The sequence below is a fragment of the Manacus vitellinus genome, unplaced genomic scaffold (assembly GCF_001715985.3).
Source record: "Manacus vitellinus isolate BGI_N305 unplaced genomic scaffold, ASM171598v3 scaffold_4_pilon, whole genome shotgun sequence".
In the NCBI taxonomy this organism is placed as follows: domain Eukaryota; kingdom Metazoa; phylum Chordata; class Aves; order Passeriformes; family Pipridae; genus Manacus; species Manacus vitellinus.
In genome coordinates this window covers 8,147,355-8,168,092 of record NW_021940604.1, presented here as the reverse complement: position 1 = coordinate 8,168,092, position 20,738 = coordinate 8,147,355, and positions in this window count along the sequence as shown.

Sequence of the window (20,738 nt, the reverse complement as noted above, 5' to 3'; positions counted from 1 at the left end):
GACTCAGTGATTTTTTTTTTAACTCCCATCATCATATCATTGACTTTCATGTATTTAACTCTTTCAGCTCTTGGGTTCTTGGAACCTTCATAATCTCCCATGTATACATATGACCAGTGACAGTCCTTAGAGGATGGTCCCTTGGAGCTAGCAGAACTTGCTAGAATGCTTCATGTAAGCCAAGCAGTTTGGGTGGACATTTCTCACATGAAAACATTTCTGTAACAAGTAATTTTTATTTATGTTCCAGCACATGATAATTTTTTTGTGCCCAAAATGGGAATTTTGGGATGACTACATATCATGAAGCCTAGCAGTTTTCAAAAATATGCTGGGAGACAGCTTTGAAACAGAGAATCAGGGAAATATTGATAACCTAAGCTCCAGTCCCAATTTTTGCATTTTTCCTTAGTGAGGAATTGGGACCTATAACTTTAACTGGAGTTATCTCCGGTCTTGGGAAACACAAAACCTATCTCTGGTTGAAAGGTCTGAAAGTTCTGAATTCCTCCAGCTTCTGCACTCCTGAATTCACTGAACAGGAAGCATACAGAACTAAGCAAAAGTTTTCAGAAGCTGGGATCCAAACCAGAGTATTCCAGAGCGATTTCTATTCATTAAAAAGATATTTCCCCCTAGTCGTTTTTTCTCATTAATTATTCCAGATTGACTTCACATGCCTACAATCTCAACTATCTGTGTAAATGTTTTGCAGAATTTTGAAATATCCTGCAGAAGAAAACTAATTTTAATAACTATCGGTTTGAGAATTATCTAGGATATAAAAAATGGAAATGTCATTGTATGACCAATCCCTGATCTGACTGCTTATTCCTAACTATGAGCCAGTAGCAACTGACACTTTTAAGAATACAGATGACTCTGAATCAGGGTTTTTTTCAGAGTTTAGTAGTGATTTTCCCAGATAGTTCTTGAAATGAAAACAGGATGGTGAGTTTTGTGTGTTCATCTTGTGCTGCTGATATTCACATTACTGCTGAATTAATCTGCACCTTATATACACACTTTTACTGTGGGTTTGAATTGTTACATCTATTTAGCTAAACAGTGAAGATAGATGAAAGACTTCATGGACACCTTTCTACAGCAACAAAGATAATCAATATAAAGCATAGATCAAAGTACCCCTGTAGCCTTCATTCAGTTCTTTAGTTCATTAATTTCTCCTCTTAAAAATACCTACTGGCTAAATAGACACAAACCAGATGATAAAAGTAAGCATTCTGTGTATTCAGGTAGCTTACACACTAGTAAGATTGGCTTTGATAATCTAACACTACAGACAAAAAAGAAAGCTATGAAATCTGAAAGAGCAGGTGTCCAAGCAATTATGAGTAAAGAAGCATAAAGGCTGAGAGACATGCAAGATAAATGTGTGCTTAGGACTGTCTACAATTCCTTCAATCACAAACCTCTTTAAAAACACAGAGATGGAAAATATTCTTGGTAGACAGGGTAGAGTGAGAAATTTGATTTGATACTTAGTTTATACAGTCAAGTGTGCAAGAAATTATCCTCATAGAGAGATTATGCTGTCATTGGATGTGAAGTTGTTAAAATGAAAATGCGAAGATTACTCAAATACAGAAGAAATCCAATCATTACATGTAGCTAAAGAAAACAGTACAACACTTTGTCATGAGAAGTTAGTATCAGGATTCAAAATCAGTGAACTGAGATCAATAATCTTTTACCTTCTTCTGAAAAATATATGCACAAATATTCCTATGTGCATTTGTCTGAATTGACAAATTGGTCTTATATTTAGCAAAGTCGTAGAGACAGGGAAGTGAAGAATTAATAGTCTCAAAAAAATGAAACTGACAGCCCATTCATCACAGCAAAGTCCAAAACAACAATTTAAGAAAATGTGAGGACTCAGCAAAAAGCAGCCTGCATCACACAGGCCAGTACATAATATCAGACCTACTGTACTGATATTCCAGGCAGTGATTTCCAAAACTACAATACAGAATAATAAAAAGGAAAAAAAATGGCTTATGAAATGCAGTTATGTTTCTCCCTTCTGAAGTTCTCACAGCATAGCTATTACCAATGGTTTAAAATGCAGAGAGCTGTGTAAGCAAAATTCCTATGCAAACCATAGTGCTTCACTTATTGATGTTTCAAGGAAAGGAAGAGGAAAATCATTAGGTTTCTTTAAATATATATTTAGAATGAAATTTATGTGCCTGAAGTTGAAGTAACTAAATTTTAGTTCTGTCTAGTCTTGCAGAAGTAGCGGGTTGATATAACTCACCTGCTGGTATGTACCTATTTCTCTTGCTTTGTTATGAATTCAAGAATGATTGTCTTAAAATTTGACATTATCCCTTGATTCATTTCTGTAATACATCAAAAGCTTTCTGGCTTGATCAACCTATTTTTTAAAATTCCTTTTAGGCAAAAAAATGTAACAACAATACAGAGTAGAAAAAAAAACATTTTCACTTAGAGATAGCTCACTCACAATTGAAATGTCTATATTTTCCAAAGCAGATATTCATAATCACTCTGTCACGTTTTAAAGTGAGTAAAAGTTCTCCATCTTCAGAAATTTCTTACAAAATGGAAGCCATGATTGATTTCCTAAAACCTCTGAGGCAGAAGCACTATTTGTTTAATTAAAAATAGTAGGAAACAATACATGAAATAGATCCGTCCGAAGAGTCATCCTTATATCATTTATTTTCTAGGTATCAAGAATGTAATCTGACAGCTGTTAAACAACTGTTAAATAACTGGTAATAGTTGTTAAACTGTTAACAATTGGTAAATTATGTGCAATTTTTAAAATACATTCTTGTAGGGTTAAAATTACACAATTCTAATTTTTTTTGTATAATGCAGACGTCTTCATTAGCTAGGATTATTTAGTTACTTACTGGTCTTCTGACAGTAGTGCCAGAAATAGATACACAATTTCACCTCTAGATCCATGGGATTCATGAGCTTATGAAGAATGCCATTTCCTCTGAACTGCATGTAAATTGAATCAACAATAAAAGGGACCTCTGAGATGGTATCTCACTATAACCATGCTGGGATTTAACTTAGCATGCTTTATTACAGTTGCATGAAGTCATGTCATTAAATTTCTAAAAGAATTTAAATGTCGAAAAGAATTTCTACTAAAATATGTTTCTAGTCTCACCAATTTTTTTCCTAAGTAAAAAGCACCACTTTTTATCTTATTTTTCAGTGAGCTGCTCACTTATTTTTCTTTCTACCACCACTGTATATTCATCACCTCTTACCTTTTGGCTATTACAGATGTATCACTGTGCTTAAACCTACCGATCTTTATTTTTTCCCCCTCTGAAAACAGATAGTTCTCATTCTTGTTTTTACCGTGACTCTGCACCATATTTCCAGTGTGGACAGAGACCAGATTTGTATCTCACCGGATTGTTCCATTGATGGGTCGAATAAACCGTGTTGTCTGTTTGGGGTGGAGGGGGACGGGAAGGGCTAGGTTAGGCCTGCAGATACATGATCTGCAGGCCCATGGCAGGAAGGCACAGGTAAGGCCTGTAACCAACGTGGCCGCGTCCACACAGAGCACGTGGCAGGGAAAGCCACCTGGCTGGGCTGGCAATAAAGGCCACACCATACCCCTTGGAGCCTCTCATGGGCTGTGGACCCCTCACTTCAGCTTAGGGGACAGTGAGTGGCAGTGAGCCAAAGGTCCTGCCTAGAGGGGGTGGCCACAATAGCCAGAGTCTATAAATAGACATGCATGAGGTCTCTCCCCTCCTTGGCCTCTGCCCTCCCGACCTGTCAACATGTGATCTCCAGAGTGGTAAATATGTCTCTCTCCTCTCTCTATTCTTTCTTCTCTTAATCTCTCTTCCTTTACTCCTGTGAGCAACTTGTCTGTATTTCACTTAAGTTATGGGTATTTCACTTAAGTTATGGGTATTTCACTTAAGTTTGTGTTTGCAACAGAGGTTCCCTTACTATAGCAATGTTTGCTGGTCTCAGTAATCTGTTGTAAGGCTTTTCCTTGGGTTGCATGTTATTTCTGTTCAGTCTTTTTTGACAAAATGCCTTTCTCACCAAATTAAAAGAAATCTCTTAGAGGAAAATGTGTAGTTTTTCTCTGAACATGAACTCAAGGTACCAAAGAATCAAAAGGTTTTCCATAGGCAAAATCTCTTGAAGCTTGAAACAAAAGTGTAACACTCAGTAAAGTGTGGAGCTTCTAAACTGGTTGTAACAGGTACCACAGTAGCCAGATTCCTGTTCTCTGCTTCTTATCTAGCGACAGTAAAGAAACAAAATAATCCAATCTTATCATGCCATTCAGAGAAGTCATACAAATTTTTATAGGATTAAATATTTTTTCTCTATTGATGCAGTAATTCTGCTTTCATGATGAGCATATAAAGAATTTGCGCCTAAAAAGTATTTAGGATGTTATTCTGAGATTGTTTGATGTTCTTACCCTGTAGCTATCTGTAACATCAGACTTGGAAATATATAAAAAGGGGCTGAACTGCCTTCTTACATCAATGTTTTTGTTACTGAAACCCATAACCAAGCTGCCAGACTCATTTGTCTAAGTTGCCCAGATAGACTAATGAGGTTGTCTTCTGTCATTTGAAAGGTTTTGTTCCTATATGATGCATTCATTCTTCCTGAGGATAGGTAAAAGGTCATCAAAAGTTACAACAGAAAGGCAGTTTACATTCTTCTATCAAGCTAGAAAACATTTCATGGATCTTATGGTAAGAGTATGTCGTAACTGGCCTCAATATCGTATTACAGAATCTCAGACTTTTTTTTTTTTTTTTTTTTTTTGAGAAAAAGCACAAAATGAGAAAACAGATGAGAAATACAGTCCTTCAAACTCACTTATACTTGTGGGTCCCTTCCAACTCAATATATTCTGTGATTCTGTGAGAAAATCTCACTGGTCATCATGAGGCTTACATGAAACCCATCTGCCAGACTTTCAGCATGATGTGATCCAAGGCCTGGTTTTGACACAGCATAGCTGCATAAACCTGACTTCAATTTCTGTGAATGCTCTTGAGCTGAGAAAAAGTTGGGAAAGTATGCAGACAAGAGTCATTCATAAAAACAGCAGAGGTGAGATAGTTTGATGTTGTGCGAATTAGCACTTAATGCACTGAGGAGGAAAATCATGAATTTAGACGGTGGCTCATCAACACTGAGGATTACTCTCTTCCAAAGAGCACAAGAAGGTGATCCCAGTCCCCCTGGTAGTGATTGCATAGCAGACAAAATATCACTGTTGTCACATCTGTCGTATACAAGTAATTGCTTCTTACATTTAAACTCTATATATCCAGCTTACAAATTCTCTTTGCAAATGGCAAAGTGCCTGAACATGGTAACTCAGAGAGGAAATGTTACATGCCCATTTGTATCTGTAAGAATGCAGTTCAGGATCATAGGAGATACAGTTCTATCACAGGCAGTGTACCTGACTCCCTTGTGCAGCATGGTTGAAGAACTTGTATAAATCAAATAGGCTTAGCAAGGGTGTGAGGCTACAGAATACTTTATTAATAAATTAGTAGAAGAATATTTTCTAGGTGTAAAAAAAAAATAAATGTCTGGTGTTCTGCCTATCATTACTTCAGTTCCAAGTTTTTTCTGGCTCAAATGGCAAGAGTTGGTAGACCTCCTCTGCTTGTCAGAATTAACGCATTTCGTCTACCCATGTTCATATGGAAAACCCAAGGATTCAGAAAGAATCACAAGGAATTAGTAATAATAAAACTAGGTCCATCCTCATCATGACTATTCTGACCAATTGTCTACCTTTGTCAAAGTTACTTGTCTTTCCTCAGGAAAATAAAGGTCAGATCCAACATAACTTCACTTTGACTATTAGTTGGCTGTTCTCATTAAGAATGCTGCTGCACTCAAGCTAAAAGTAAAACACTAATAAAACTCTAGTGAACTGGAAAAAAGTTATTTCCTTTAGAAACTTAAGCACACAGTGTTCTGGATGATGTGATTTCTAAATGAATTGGAATTTCCTGTTAGGGCATATTATGAAACAAAATGAAGGAAAAGCTTGCCTCCCCTTGACAATATCAGATTTGGAGAGAAAGAAATAATTTGAGCGATATTGAAGAGAGGGGGGAGGTGTGTTTGGTTTTTCATTTGTTGGGTCTTTGGTTGTTTTTAATGTTAGCTATTTTTTAAAACTTATAAATGTTTTGATTTCAAACCGAAAATGGTAATGATTTTGTTTAGGAATCAGAGACATAAAAGTAATAAATGTCTGCAAAAGAGTGGGCTCTAGTGGGTGGAGCTTGGATTCCTGAATAAAAGACATTTAAATTTTGGATCATTATTAAAGATAATGATACCACTACATTAAACTAACATTAATTTTGCATTTGCTGTTTACAAATATTGTGACACTTCTTACTTGTGTCTTACTACTTCAAATCTATTTCTAGAAAGTGGAAACAAAATAACAAATTGTGCTTTTAAAAAGAAAATGCACCAACATAATCAATATTCCCCATTTGCAACATCTTCTCCAAGAAGCAACCAGCAACCCTGAAGGCATGATAGCCTGTTTTATTGTGAGGATACTGTAAAATGCTGTGTTTATATAGACTTCAATCAGCAAATGTTTTCTTACTGCTTTGCAATTTCTCACATTGTTGTGAGAAATGAACCAACAACAAGGAATTTTACAAAGCATTCTTGGTAACTGCCTCAAATCAGCCAGCTACTTAGAGATAATATTTTATAATAACATACAAGAGATTTGGATTTACTTTCCTCATGCGGGCAAATTTTATGGGACAGATGGTGACAGGGGAAGCTGTAGAAGAAAAACTGTGAATAGATTACCTAGGATCTACAATCTCCCTGGTAGAGTGTGGCCTCATTAAGATTTTTCAGTAGCTAAGAGAGAAGCACCTAATACCCTACTGTTACAAAAACTCATAGTCATTTTTTTGGGTCTATTTAGAGATGTCTTCTTTAAAAGTTAACTATTTTGTACATCTTTTATGCTCTTGCCTGTGTCATAACTTGATATGTCCTTCCTACCACAGGGCATCACTGTGGTGGGGGAAAACAGTTTTCCCCCTGAAACTATAAAATGGTAAACCCCCAGGGGGTGGTGACCCTTGAGGTTTGAGCCAATGAGCGCTTTTGCAAAATATAAACATATCACAAGCAGACAGGAAAAGAAAGTTGTAGTGGTAGTTGTTGTTGGAGAGGTGGTCATGTTGTGAAAGCCACGAGCTGAGAGGCCCCCAGCACCACTGGGGGCTGAGCCCCCCCCCAGCCCTGGCTGGGGGGCTGCAGGGACTTGGAACAGTGTAAGACTGTGCTAAGTATCTGTAGCTGAGAAGGTAGAAGTTTCTCCACCGTGAGTAGCAGCAGCAGCAGCGGCAGAACAGCACTGATCAAGTAAAAGTGGCAGAGAGCCAGAAGAGATAAGAGAGATGCAGCAAACAAGCATACAGCCAAGCAGGAAGACACAGGGTTGTCTGAGAGATGAGAGCCAGCAGCAGAGAGTTCTACAGAGAGAGAGAGAAAGTTTGGGTAAGAACTGAACCAAAGTCCCCAAACCCCTCTGAGACCTCCTAGGAGGACTCTTACTTGAGAAGAGTCTTAGAGTGCTACAGCACTGCAGAGGAGCTGAGAAGCTCAGGCGTCCTGGAAAGCTGGACCAGGACGGCCAGAAGGAATGCAGAGGGGGTGACCTTGGCCCCTCCCCTGCTGCTACTGCCAAGCTGGCAGTTTTGAGTCAGAGCACGGGAGTTCTGCAAAGGGGGCTTGAATCCCCTGAAGATATGGACCATCACAAAGGCTCCTGTACTTCTGGTTGCTGTGGCAGTTTGGAAAGTTTAAAATATTGGAACGAAGTTACTTTGAAGTATATTCCTGTTACATTATCAAGCTTGATAGAAATGTAATGGAAATGATCACTGAAATACACCATCTATGTGAAATAACTGTCTAACTTATGACTAAAACCACACATATATATTTTGCCAAATTACCTATAGAAACTCTAATTTCTGTTTTAGTTTCTGAGGTTAAGATTATTTCCTAGTAGTATATTAAAAATTAAGAGAAAAGTGTCTTTTATGGGAGAAAACTGTTATCTTTAACTTTCTTAATGTGACAAAAAAAAAAATTCACAGATGGTTCATTATAAATCCTTTTGAATCTGCCTTGTGCTAGAATTCTATTCTCCTAAGTCACTGGAATGTTTTGGCATAATCTTAAACTCCCACTGCTTAACTATTTAGAAATAAATCTTTCTGAAGGAGAGACATGAATAAGCATCTGTTTCACAAGAATGTTTAACATAATAAGGAAGAAACACGTAGGAAAAAATACATTGACAGTAGCTGGCTATATATGACACTCAGCAACTGAAAAACACCTGTGATGTGGAGGTACTACTCCAAAAATCATTATACTAGTTTAATTGCAATGTTTAAACTTTCTGGGCAAGAAAACTTCTTTTAAGGATGAATTCTTTTAAGGAAAGTCTTGTTTGTTTGATTTTGTTAATCCAGTCTTAAATGTTTTCCAGACGTTCCATCAGTGAAAACTTTAATTTCCAGTGTACAGAATGCTGTTTCTTAAGAATTGTTTCTAAACTGTTTTCTACCATTCCCCAGATTCTTTTCAAAATCTAGTGATATTGCCTAACATAATGTTTTCATTTTTTCTTCAAATTTTACACTTACCAGGTTGAGGGACGTCTACAACACATAGCAGAAAACCCAAAATTAACTTGTTCTAGGTATTTATGTTGACAGAATTGTTGATGTTGGAAAGGAGCTTCAGAGGTCATCTGGTCCAACCACCCTGCTTACGCAGAGCCACCCTAAAGGTGGTTGCTCAAGACCATATTCAGATGGCTTCTGAAACTCTCCAAGGATGGAGACTCCACAACCTCTCTGGGCTACCTGTGACAGTTCTCAGTCACCCTTACAGTGAAAAAATGTTTCCTGACGTTCAGAGGGAACCTCCTGTGTTTCTTGTTCCTCCCATTGCCTCTTGTCCTGCCACTGGGCATCACTGTAAAGATTCTGGTTCCCTCTTCTAACACCCTTTCTTCAGGTATTTATCTGTATGTGCTCAAACAGGTTCCCATGGCCATAGAAACCAAAACTCTGTTGCCAACACTTGCTGTGCAATCAATTGTTGATCTTCAGTACAACTGCCTTCCTTCTTACACCTTTTTTTACTGGTGTAAAAAATATATATTTTGGAACTAGTCATTGAAGAAAGCAGCAGATAGAGAATCTGAAGAAAATTCCAGGCCAAATTATTTACAACTGTTAATAAAAAGTTCTTTTAAATGGTTTATCAAAGTTTTCTTGGAAGAGTAGTAGAAGAGAACTATGCATATGAGTCATGTGTGATCAATAGCTTTTTTGTAATGACACTGAATAACCTTCCAAGGGTAAGCTGGGTTTAGATTTGATATGAATAAACAAAATCCACTGAGGCTAGAGGTGAGTGAAAAATTACTTGAGAAGTAATTCAAATTGCAAAGATTCCCCATATGTACAGGGATAAAAGCAAGAATTTATAAAGATTTTCTTTTCTTTTTTTAGAAAGCAACAAAAGAAGGAAAGTGGAGGGAAGGAAGAAAGGAAGGAAGGGAGGAAATGGTAAAAACTAGAAGATTCTAGACTAGAAGTAAGCTTTGACTAACTTCAGAAAAAATCTCTGATATGATAGCCCCAGGCTACTCTGAGATAGCGATTCAAATGCTCCACAGTAGTTCCAGTTTGTGAGAGATGAAGTTTTTATTTACGCTTTGTTTGCAATTTCAGATATTCTATTCTCATGTTCTAAAAATATTTGCAATTTACCAATTACTATTTGATGTTCACATTGTAGTGATATATGTTACAAAACATTGATTTGAGCTGACGGGAAATACCATTAAGTGGTAGAAGAGGAGAAAATAAAAATAATCTGCTGATAGAAAATATGCATTTGCCATAAAAAATACTAATTATCTTCATTTTTGTTTCTTGCACAGATTTGCCAATCAGACTGTAAACCAATGTACTAATTCATCACACACTGGGACCATGTACTTACTACTTTATAAATACTTATATAGAATTATTAGGTATTAGAAAGAAAATTCACACAGAACAAGAAAAAGAAGTGAAGCATGTAAATTTAGACCAGAAATACTCATTCGTTTTCTCTTTATGTTCTGTGTAATATTTCAATTATTGAAAAGAAGACAGCTAGCATTTACCTCAATCTTTCAAGTGAAATGAAACAGAAAATAAAATATTGCCTTTACTGCATCTTGTGTGTAGAATTTCAGCCTCATGCTCATATAATTGCTTCCTGACTCTTGCCTCATTAAGCAGCTGAAAACCCGCAAAATTGTATGGAATAGCAGGACCTGGTGCTTTTCCGCAAAGTAGACCATAAGGCTTTTTATGTGTATGAGGTGTAACAGAAAGTTCTGAAAGTCTTCCTACCTGCTACATATACACATATCAAAATATGTTTGCATGGCAGAGCTAAAAGAGATAGGGCCAGGGATAATGAGAGGTTCTTTTCTGTTTGGCTATTTATGCCAAAGCAGATGCTTCCAGCCCTTCTCACTAAACTTTATTGTGCTCCTAACATCAGCTACAAAGGATGCCACAAATGCCAAGTAGGTGAGACATTAAGAATCACCAACACCTCTGTCTGTATTACTACACAGAAATCACAAATGCACTCAAGATCCTTGTAAAGCATCACCTATGTTTTGACTACTGACAGGTACAGAAACTGGTCAGATATCAAGGTTAGGACAGATGGCTCATGTTCATTTAAATATTCTCTGTCTCTTTCAGCTACCTCTGTTGGGAATGGGCAAATTGTCCGTAACAGTCCTCACTATTTGTAAGTAACAAGATGATTCTTTACTGCTAACATCTTCTAGTGATGCAGGGCAATGCTGCTTTTCCATGTACATGCTGCAAGCTGAAAATGTCTTCTCCAAGTACAAAGCAAAAAGCAGCCTAACTATATCAGCTAGTTGCATATGGCATCATTCAACCTACTATTGTAATAACTGTTGTGGGATTATAAGACTAGCAATACATCACGTGAATTAAATCTCTTATTTCAACACATGGAAATGTATTGCCCATTAGTGGCTCTATAACTTATGACAAGATATTCTGAAGCATAAACATCAGACTAATTTTAATTATTCTAAGGGGGGTTTTCCCTTTTATTTACATCTTTTCCCAGTCTTCTTGTGCTCTGTAAGTTCTTAACAATAACCAGAAGACACAAGTCTGAAGATTGTTCAACCAATTCTCCTCCATGAGACTTAGTCAGAATAATTTAAAAAATATCTAACCTACTGAAATAGTCTCACATTTTCCTTCCTGTGTCGGAGGTTTTGTCTCTAGTATTACAGTTTTGGTTTGTTTCTTTCTCACTCTTATTAACTAAAACTCTGTCTTTGGTAGAGAAAACTGTTTTTCACGTCATATTTTTGGAACCAGAAAGCAAACAAACAAACAAAAATTTGGAAAATACAGAGATAGTCAATTAAATAAACTTAATGCTTATGGAAGCCTTTGTGTATTTCTGTAGCATGATAGTTGCCAGCACACAGTGCTATGATTTGCATTATTTCTCCACAATTATCACTCTGTTCCAGGACAATGATATCAAAATCCCTGAAGTCTGCTACTATTCTGAACACAATTTTAATATAATTGTCTCCTTTTATGACTATTATGTTTCAGAGAAAAACTAAATCCTAGTACCTAATTTTTGTTTTATTTTTCCACGGTAAATCTCTGTTGTTTAGGAGACATATAGATGTTGGAGACACACCATCTACAACGCTGCTGATGCTTTTGAGAAAGCACGCAGGATCACCCCTGAGGAGAAAAGACAACGCAGAAGAATCATGCCTTGCAGAATATACCACCTAAGGAGTCTTTCTGCTGTGCCTTTTGCAACCGGACATGCCTATCTCGTATTGGCCTTTTTAGCCACCAACGTGCTTGCAACAAACGTGGGTAGAGCCCTTCCCAAATTTTCATTCGCAAAGCCCAGCCATGATGATGATGAGACGTTGGAGAGTTCTCTTCTGTCCAATAGACCTGAGAAGGAAGATAAAGAACCTACAAGAAACATGTACTACAAGCAAGCATGCTTCCACGCATTCTCCTCATTGCTATGGTTTTGTCACACAGAATGAAAAATGCTGATGAAAAAATATACTACAACATTTAGAAGAAGACATTGTCAAAGAAGAAAAAACAGAACAATTCTATAGCCTTACAGTTAGGAATGAGATCTGGTTTTATTTTTGTATTTCATGTTATCTTTGACTTGAAATTCAGTCATCCCAGCCGGGATTTGTACTTTGTATGCTCCTCAAGAGGCTTCATTGTTGGATTCAATAAATCAGAACTGTCACAAAGCAGTTTTAACATTACCACCCTACGCAACTGCATTAGCAATATTTTATTGCAGCTGGTAGTCAATCAATGGTTCTTATCGCACATTTTGGTCATTACGTTGAAGGATTAAAGCAAAAGAATGTATTTCTTAATCCATTTGTGTACTCAGGCTTCTTTACTCCAGGATATCAAATCAAATAAAAGTGGATATAAAACAGATGTCTTTTGCATGCAATAATCTGTGTGACAAGCCAACTGGTCTACAGAATCACAGTACTGATTACTCCCTTTCATTCCCACATACTCCTTTTTGCAATTTCTGAACTGAACTCCCAGCTGGAAAGACAATATTGACTTTCACAATTTTGATTCAGGATGCTAACAGTGATCTGTTAGCTACAGAATTTATGTGAAGAGGCCTGTAAGGACTTGTGTTTAAGACATTGTTTCAGAGCTCAAAGATCATGAAGAGGTCCAAATACAAAAAAAAATCTGAACAAGAAAAACCTAAGACTTTTTTAGCATCAAACTGCTGCAAGACCAACCAAATCTATCATTCCGCCCAAGGCAGGTTTACCTAAGCGTAGGGTTATTGAGAAGCACTTTTTAAACTTCTTCTTAAAGACCCTCAGTGCAAAAGACGCTAGTCACCTCAGATGAACTGCAGCTGTGCTTCAGTCCCTAGCATCAGATAATTGTTTCTACACCTCAGTTGAACTTCCTTTCCTTTGGTGTGATTTAGATACTTTAAAAAACCAAGCACTAACTTTTCCTGCCCCTAAAGACTGTCTTTAGATCATCTTTATTTAATTTCCTTTCCCTTTGAGTCAGTTGGTTCATTTTTTTTCCATGGGTTATTTCAATGCCATGTGCCAAGATTTAATAGGTCAAAAAAACTTTTACTTAAAGTAACAATTACTTTGAACAATCATCTGAACTTCTGCATTGCCAGAAGAAAATCAAGGCTTCTAAAAGACTTTCTTTATTTGTGTTTGTATAATAATCTTATGTTGTTACCTTAGAGCCAGGCAAGGAGATTAATGTGCTGTATTCTCAACTTGCTGCCAAAGAACTCTAATAATATTGTAAATAAAAGTGTGTGCAAAGATACAAAAACTCAAAATCCTGTGACCTATACCTATTTATAGATCTTAGTTACATAAATAATGGAGTCATCAGCTGAAGTATGGACCTGTTCTGTACTCACTGATGACAACAGAATTATTTTTGGTGATATTTTTCCAGACTTAAATAGAATCATAGAATTGTTTGAGTTGGAAGGGACCTTAAAGATCATCTAGTTCCAACCCCATGCCACGGGCAGGGACACCTTTCACTAGACCAGGTTGCTTAGTTATAGAGAAAAAATTATTGTACATGTCATGAATCATGATATTATATTACAAATACACCCATTGTGTATTAAAAAAAGATAATGTTTAGAAAAAGACAACTCTAACTGCACTGTATTGTAGAAAATATTCTGTTATTTTAGAAAAAATTCAATATGCATATTAGCTAAACTGTACTTATCAAAAAGTTGTTTCCCAGAATGACACAGTTATGTGAAGTTAATTCAAATTCTTTTTTTTTCTATAAATTAATAGTGAAGACTTAAATACATGTACGAGGAAAGCATCTGGTATTACAACATTTAACACATAAAAAATATGCATTACAGAAAGTAGATTTGCATTTCTTTGTAGCAGGTCAGTTAATATCTGAATCAAGGCTGAAAAGAGATAAGGGAAAAAAAGGAAGGTACATCAAAAAGTCATCTTTACAGAACATCAAATACTTAGAACCCATTGCCTTTTGAAGTCCTGCAGTTAATAGGTTAGCTGCTGGGTGAGTTGGATCTACCTCTTCAGTTCAGGGAATCTTAACATCAAGGCACAGTGAGTGACTCCAGGTCACGTATGGCAGTGACTGTGGTCATGCCCACAGCTGCACAGCACCCACAGTTCCCCAAAACCTGCAGAGAGCCCTGCCTGCAGCCAGCTGTAGTTTTGTTTATGTCAAATATGGCTTCTGCTCCTGTAGAATCACTGATTCATTCACTTCATGCTGACACTCCCTGTGGCAGAAGTGCTCCTTTTAGTGGAATTACAATGTTAAATGGTGTAAAAAAGAGCAGATGAGGTTTTGCTGATGAAACAATGGCACTGCTGATTAACAAATTTATAATCAAGTTCTCTCATTTTCAAGTTTCTTGATAATTATGCTGCACGTTATTCTATAGGTAACAATATTAAATAAATATCTGTGAAATCCTAGAACGAGGAAGGATGCAATAACCTTATTTTCTTCTAATCTAAATCCAAAGAATCAGCTTCTACTTTAAGTCACAGCACTTTTAATTCATAGTAAATCTGTCTAAGTCAGTGGTGTCTCTTTGGACTTGCAGCAGTCCAACAAAAAACTGTTTATGCTCTTAAGGAAGAAAAACATCCAGTCTTTACCCTTCTCTGTCCCTGCAAAAGCAACATGCACAAACTCTCCCCAGATATCAACATACTCTTTTTTGAATTATCTTGGAACATTAAATGAGTATTTTTTTTTTCATCTTAATGACAGAATAAACACCATTATATTCCACTTTGCCTTTAAGTGCATACACAGAAAAAAATCAATTTTGTTCCAAAGAGAGCTAGAAAAACAATATTCGCTTTCTTCTGTGAGGGGGGCATGTTGTTGTGGTCATACTGTAACAACAGACTTGTGATATTTAACAAACAAGTGGAGATATGAAGAGAAACACTCAGATAAAACATAATTATTCATTATCTGTATGTGCTATCACTATATTCCATTGGAACTTAGCTGTCAGAAGATACATGAGATGATACTGGTTTTAACTTGTTATTTATTGTGTTTTAATTTACAATACTTTATTTTAATAGGCTGATTATCCAATACTGATAGGCCTGAGGAAATCTTACTCATATAAATTGGACTTGAAACTTTTTCTGATTTTTTAAAACTTCCGTGATTTTCCTCCAAAGTTCTTGTACAAGCACATGCCAAGTGAGAATGCTTGGATCATTTGACGCTTATAGATAAGTGGGTTGAGTGTCCATGCCCAGCTGCTGACAGCAGGGGACCACTGTGAGGAGAAGCCAGAGGCTGCCACATGGTGAACCTCGTGCTGGAGCAGATGGATATTCCTGGAGGAACTGTAGCCCGTGGAAAGCCTATGCTGGAGCAAGGGGAAAGTGTGAGAGGGAAGGAGCAGCAGAGAAAACCCTCTATGTATTGAATGTAAAATGCCCCATCCACTCCTCCAGGGCTTGGTGCAGGAGTGGGGAGTGGAGGAGTGAAGTTGAACTGGGAAAAGGGGGCTAAAATGTGCTACTTTAATGTTTCTCCTTGTTTCTCACTACTCAGAGTTATTTTAATTGGCAATAAGTTAATTTTCTTCAACTCTAACCTCTTTTGCTCATGACAGATACTTGTAAGCAGGCTCTGTATCTTCATCTAGACCCATGAGCTTTCTCATCCTGTTTTCTCCCCTTGTCCTGATAATGCAATGCATAGAAGTTCTGAATTGTGTTAAAACTAATATAGCTGTACAACCATATTTCTTATGGTACAGTTCAATCTGTTGTATTAACTAAAACCTTCAACTGGAACTTTAGTCTAAAGGAACTTGATTTATTCTGCAGCTGTCCCCCAGACAAAATAAAATAGCAATTCCTTGGGATGCAAGCTGTGAAAAAGGCTGAGGGCCGGAGGCTGGTTAAGTGTGGGGCAGAGACAACTTTGTGGGGACCTGACAGCAGCCCACAAGCACCTGCCAACAGATCACTATGCTGTTCTGTATGTCATGAGCTTAATGAAAAAAACCCCACATTAATCCTTTGAGAAATAGATGAAGTAAATTTTGGCCCCTTTGGAGCTAACACTTCAGTACATTTCCAAATCTATCAACAAATCTTCAGATTTGTAGTAGTTTCCAGATGGAAAGCCTCTCAACAGTTTCCAAGTTTTTCAGTCTTGGGTTTGGTTCATGTGGCCTCTACAACATCAGTACGTCTCAGCTGCAATTAGAAGTATCCAAAATAGTGAGTTAAAAATAATACTTTCCCCTCCTGCAGTACTCCAGGTGATGCAAAGGGCATACATCACTGAAGCTTACCTCCACAAATCGGAAAGCATTGTCTTGAGTAATTAAACAAAATTTAATGCTTTCTAGATTTTATATCTAAACCAGCAGTATCTCGTTGAAATTAAAGGAAACCAATGGACATAAGAAAAGCACATATTTCTCTACAATTTCTTTATGTTACAAATCTGGCATTACAATTATCCCTTTGGTTTCACACTGTGAGTATACAGTGTGCTGTTGAAATTCCCTTCACAAAGCCAATAAACAGCAGTTTACTTTCTAAAAAAAGTAAATATTTATCTGAATAAATAAATTGATCTCTAATACTGCAGTCTGAGGTAAAATGAGATGGATGCATAAAATCTTCTGGATGTATTTTACTGGTTTACAGTTTTTCTTCTAAATAGACCAGATTTTGTTTTTTTGGTCTGAGATATCTTTAAGTTGAGAGTATTTGAACTAAAAACATTAGCAGAAAATTAATCATAATACAAGTTCAACCTAGTTAATAGAATACCTTTCAGGCTAAATCTCTAGTACATTCAGATGAGCATCCAAAACCATAATTCATCATTTATTTAATTTACTTTCAAATGCTATGAGATTGCAGCCAAAACTTTTTCTTTCACAAACACATTAAGAAGGTAAAATTATTGGCCAATAAATACTGATAGCATCTCTCTAGCTGTTTCAGTAAGGTTTGCTGAAACTGTCATGACTACTTTCAGCTGAGGATACCAGCAGACTCAACAATGAAGTGTGGGATGTGGGAGTTTTTTTGTCTCAAAAGCTGTTCTGGTTCTAAAGCAAGTCAATCTCCAGAACAGTTGCTTAAGGAAAGCAGAAATCTTAAGGATCAAAACTTTAGTTCTCTTTTTCTTGAGGTATTTAAAGAAAACAGTGATAATTGCTATAGAAAGATATCCCTTCATGTAAGAAACCCCAACACTGCAAGACTAAACTTCAATTCAGGCTGGCAAGCATTCAGGATCATTAATGTAAAAATATTCTAAACCAAATGCTTTGATCTGAGGTTCAGATATTGTTTAGGCATACAGGTTTCATTATATTGCACTGAGATTTAAGATCACTTGACGTTATTTTTTGGAATATTAAAACAATACCTTACCTTTTATCATTTTCCCCAGTGAAAGCCAGGGAGAACATTTCCATCAGCCAAGTCGTGAGTCAGAATGCAACAATACAATTTCATCTTGATGAAATTAACTCAGTGTATTCCCAAGGTCCTTTTATTTGGTAGCAGCTATCAATTTATCTCAATTAACACAATCTGTCCAGACTGATTATGAGATGTCCCATGCCTATGGAAATCATTCCCAGTAATCAATATATAAGTAATTATAGACTGTCTTTATTCTACAACAATTTTGTTTTCAATTAACAAAAGAGTTTGATAGATTTTCAACATTTCTACAACTCCTTTTTGTATCAATTTTTGTTAAAATCATGAATCTCTAATAGAGTTCTACACTGTCCCTAATCATTCTAACATCTGATTGTCTTCACATAAGTAATCCTTGGGAAAGGAAACAATTTCATCCATTAACCCTTTAAAAAAGACTTTTTCAAATATGTTTAATTGTACTTAAGTAACCGCAGCTTGACCCTTAACAGTGAGTATTAAAACTGTATGCAGTTATACACATGAAAATTTCAGTGGCTTTTCCATTTTACAAATTAAAACTGTTAGGTTTGGGTTTTTTTAATTTATTTTGTCATTCTATCCTATAGGATGTGTAACTGATAGCAGAGTTTATTGAGTTTTATTTTTTTGTTTCCAGAATCTTTTCCTACAAGCATCTTAATTTCCTGAGTACCATGAAACCTCATTTTTACTGCATTTCCACTGAAGAATGTTCACACTCTGTTCACATCATACCCACAGGACTCATTGAACTGTCACACTTTACTCAGAGTTGTTTACTGAGACTGCCATATAAATTAAAACCACTAAAGCCTTTTGAAATCTTGCTAATTCTATTTGTTGTCAAGGTTCAACACACTTCTAGTTACACTCTAAGCTTTCTGTAATTGCTAGTGGTCAGATTTCTTGAAACCCTCTGATTTTCCTGAGGTTCCTGAAAACTGCTCTTGTGAAGCATTTGGCTTCCTCCTCTCTTAACTCACATGAATAACCAAATGAAATAAAATAGAAAAACTGAAGCATCCTGAGCTGACAGAGTTGAGGTAGTTTGATTTGGGTTTTTTTCTTTCTTCAATATCTTTCTGTAAGAACTTGAAAGTCAGATTAAGTTTCCATTCTCCTCTGGAAACTTCACAGCCAGGTCACTGATGATGTCAGTGGACCAACAGGAAAGAAAGGGAGAAAAAGGTTCTACAATGCGAGTCCTGATGAGCTTGCCAATATACACCCACATGAAGGAGTTCCATGTTTACTTACTGCTATAGTTAACCAAATTTGCATTTTTTTAATAAACAGATGAAATGGTGGAAGCACATTGTGATTTCAATCTGATTCTTTAGAAGAAAGCTAAAGATCTGGGTCATCTTCTACTCACATTCATGTATTGGAGTTAGTGATTGAGAGCTGTGTGAAATAAATCCACCTTGACAAGATGGTAGTGAGTAAGGCAGATCAGAGAAGAGAACTTCAGTAGAAAACAGCCATGGAGATCAAAATTAGCCTTCAGGTAAAGGGCAACTCATCAATCATCACTCTACAAAAAATTGGAAGGCTGGAATGAAGTCTGGGAATACAGGAAAGCAAGGTCTAATGGAATAAGCAAGTGAATGATTTACACTTATACTAGAGTGTAATACTAGGGTGCTGTAAAGCTATGTCAAAACTCAGAAGGAGGTGGGGTTGAAAGAGAAATGCTGGAAGATTTTGTCATGGAGTATCTTCTGTGTCATGGAGTATCTTCTGCTGCCAACTACTGGTACTGTATTTGTCTTCTGCCCTGTTGACACTATGAAGAAACATTTTTGTCACACTTCACCTGAAAGTTATTTTAGGCCAATGCCTGTGCAACAATACATCCTGAAGGAGACTCAGGAGGCAAGGACAAACTGAATCAATGTTGCCATAACTCTCTGTCCAGTTTGCCCCAGCAGTTGCACCCTCAGACAAAAGTTTGCATATTTGAAATGTTCGTCAAAAGGGGAAGTATTTTGTCTCTTTGTCATGTTTGAAATGTATTTTAACACACTGAACAGACCAAAATGCTATTTTAAATTTAATGTTTTTCCTACCCAGCATGCAAAACTGCATGTTGCTGTGTTGTGCCACCGGCTAATTTACTAGATACTAGTGTATTAGCTCAGAGCTCCCTGTAGTAAATTATACTGGACAACCATTAAATGTAGCATAAATACTGTTATCCTACATTCTTTTGTCATACTTTTGTCCTTACCATTCCACAAATAAGAGTATTAGCCTTTTCTGAATCCTTTCTGATTTGAGACTGTATTAAAGCAGAGTTGAAAATGACAGTTGGAAAATTTCCTCTGATTGTCTTTCCAACCTATTTTTTAAACACTGAAAAGTCACTATGGCTTCCTGCATAGTGGTATAGTGACATAGTGAAAGATGTCCAGAGATAGTTAATGCAGTTCAAAGCTAACACAGTGGAGCAGTTACATGGACAATCATTCATCACGGTCTGAAGAATACCAAAGGCTGAACTGATGGGTTGATGAACCTCTGCTTTTCACACTGACAGATGACTTCAAGTTATAAAACAGTGCATGAGTAAGTAATCAATGACAAATGTCTGACCTTTGAGATGGTTCAGGCCTATACAGACATTAAGCTATGCATTCCAATTAATTTTTAGGACTGAAAAAAAAGTTATACGCTTGACTCAGCCTCTGCCTTTTCTTCTGCATACATCTCCTAGGAAAGCTAAGTGGTGTCTCTCAATTTTCCCTCCATTTTTCTGCTATTGTAATCTTGTAAGATGAGTCTTAGGTAGATGGCCCGCTAGAGACAAAGAGAGAGACAAAGAGAGAGAGAAAGGCATGACAATCTCCCACTAGAATGATGGAAAATATAACTTTTAGTAAATGTTCTTTTCCTTCAAAACAGGGAAACTGATTTTAACCTAATTTTTAATTCCTTCAGGAAGAATAAGAATGAAAAGTAAATTTAAAAAAAAAAAATAAAAGCAGCACATAAAGGAAGAATTTATGAATGGCTTGCTGTAAAGTAT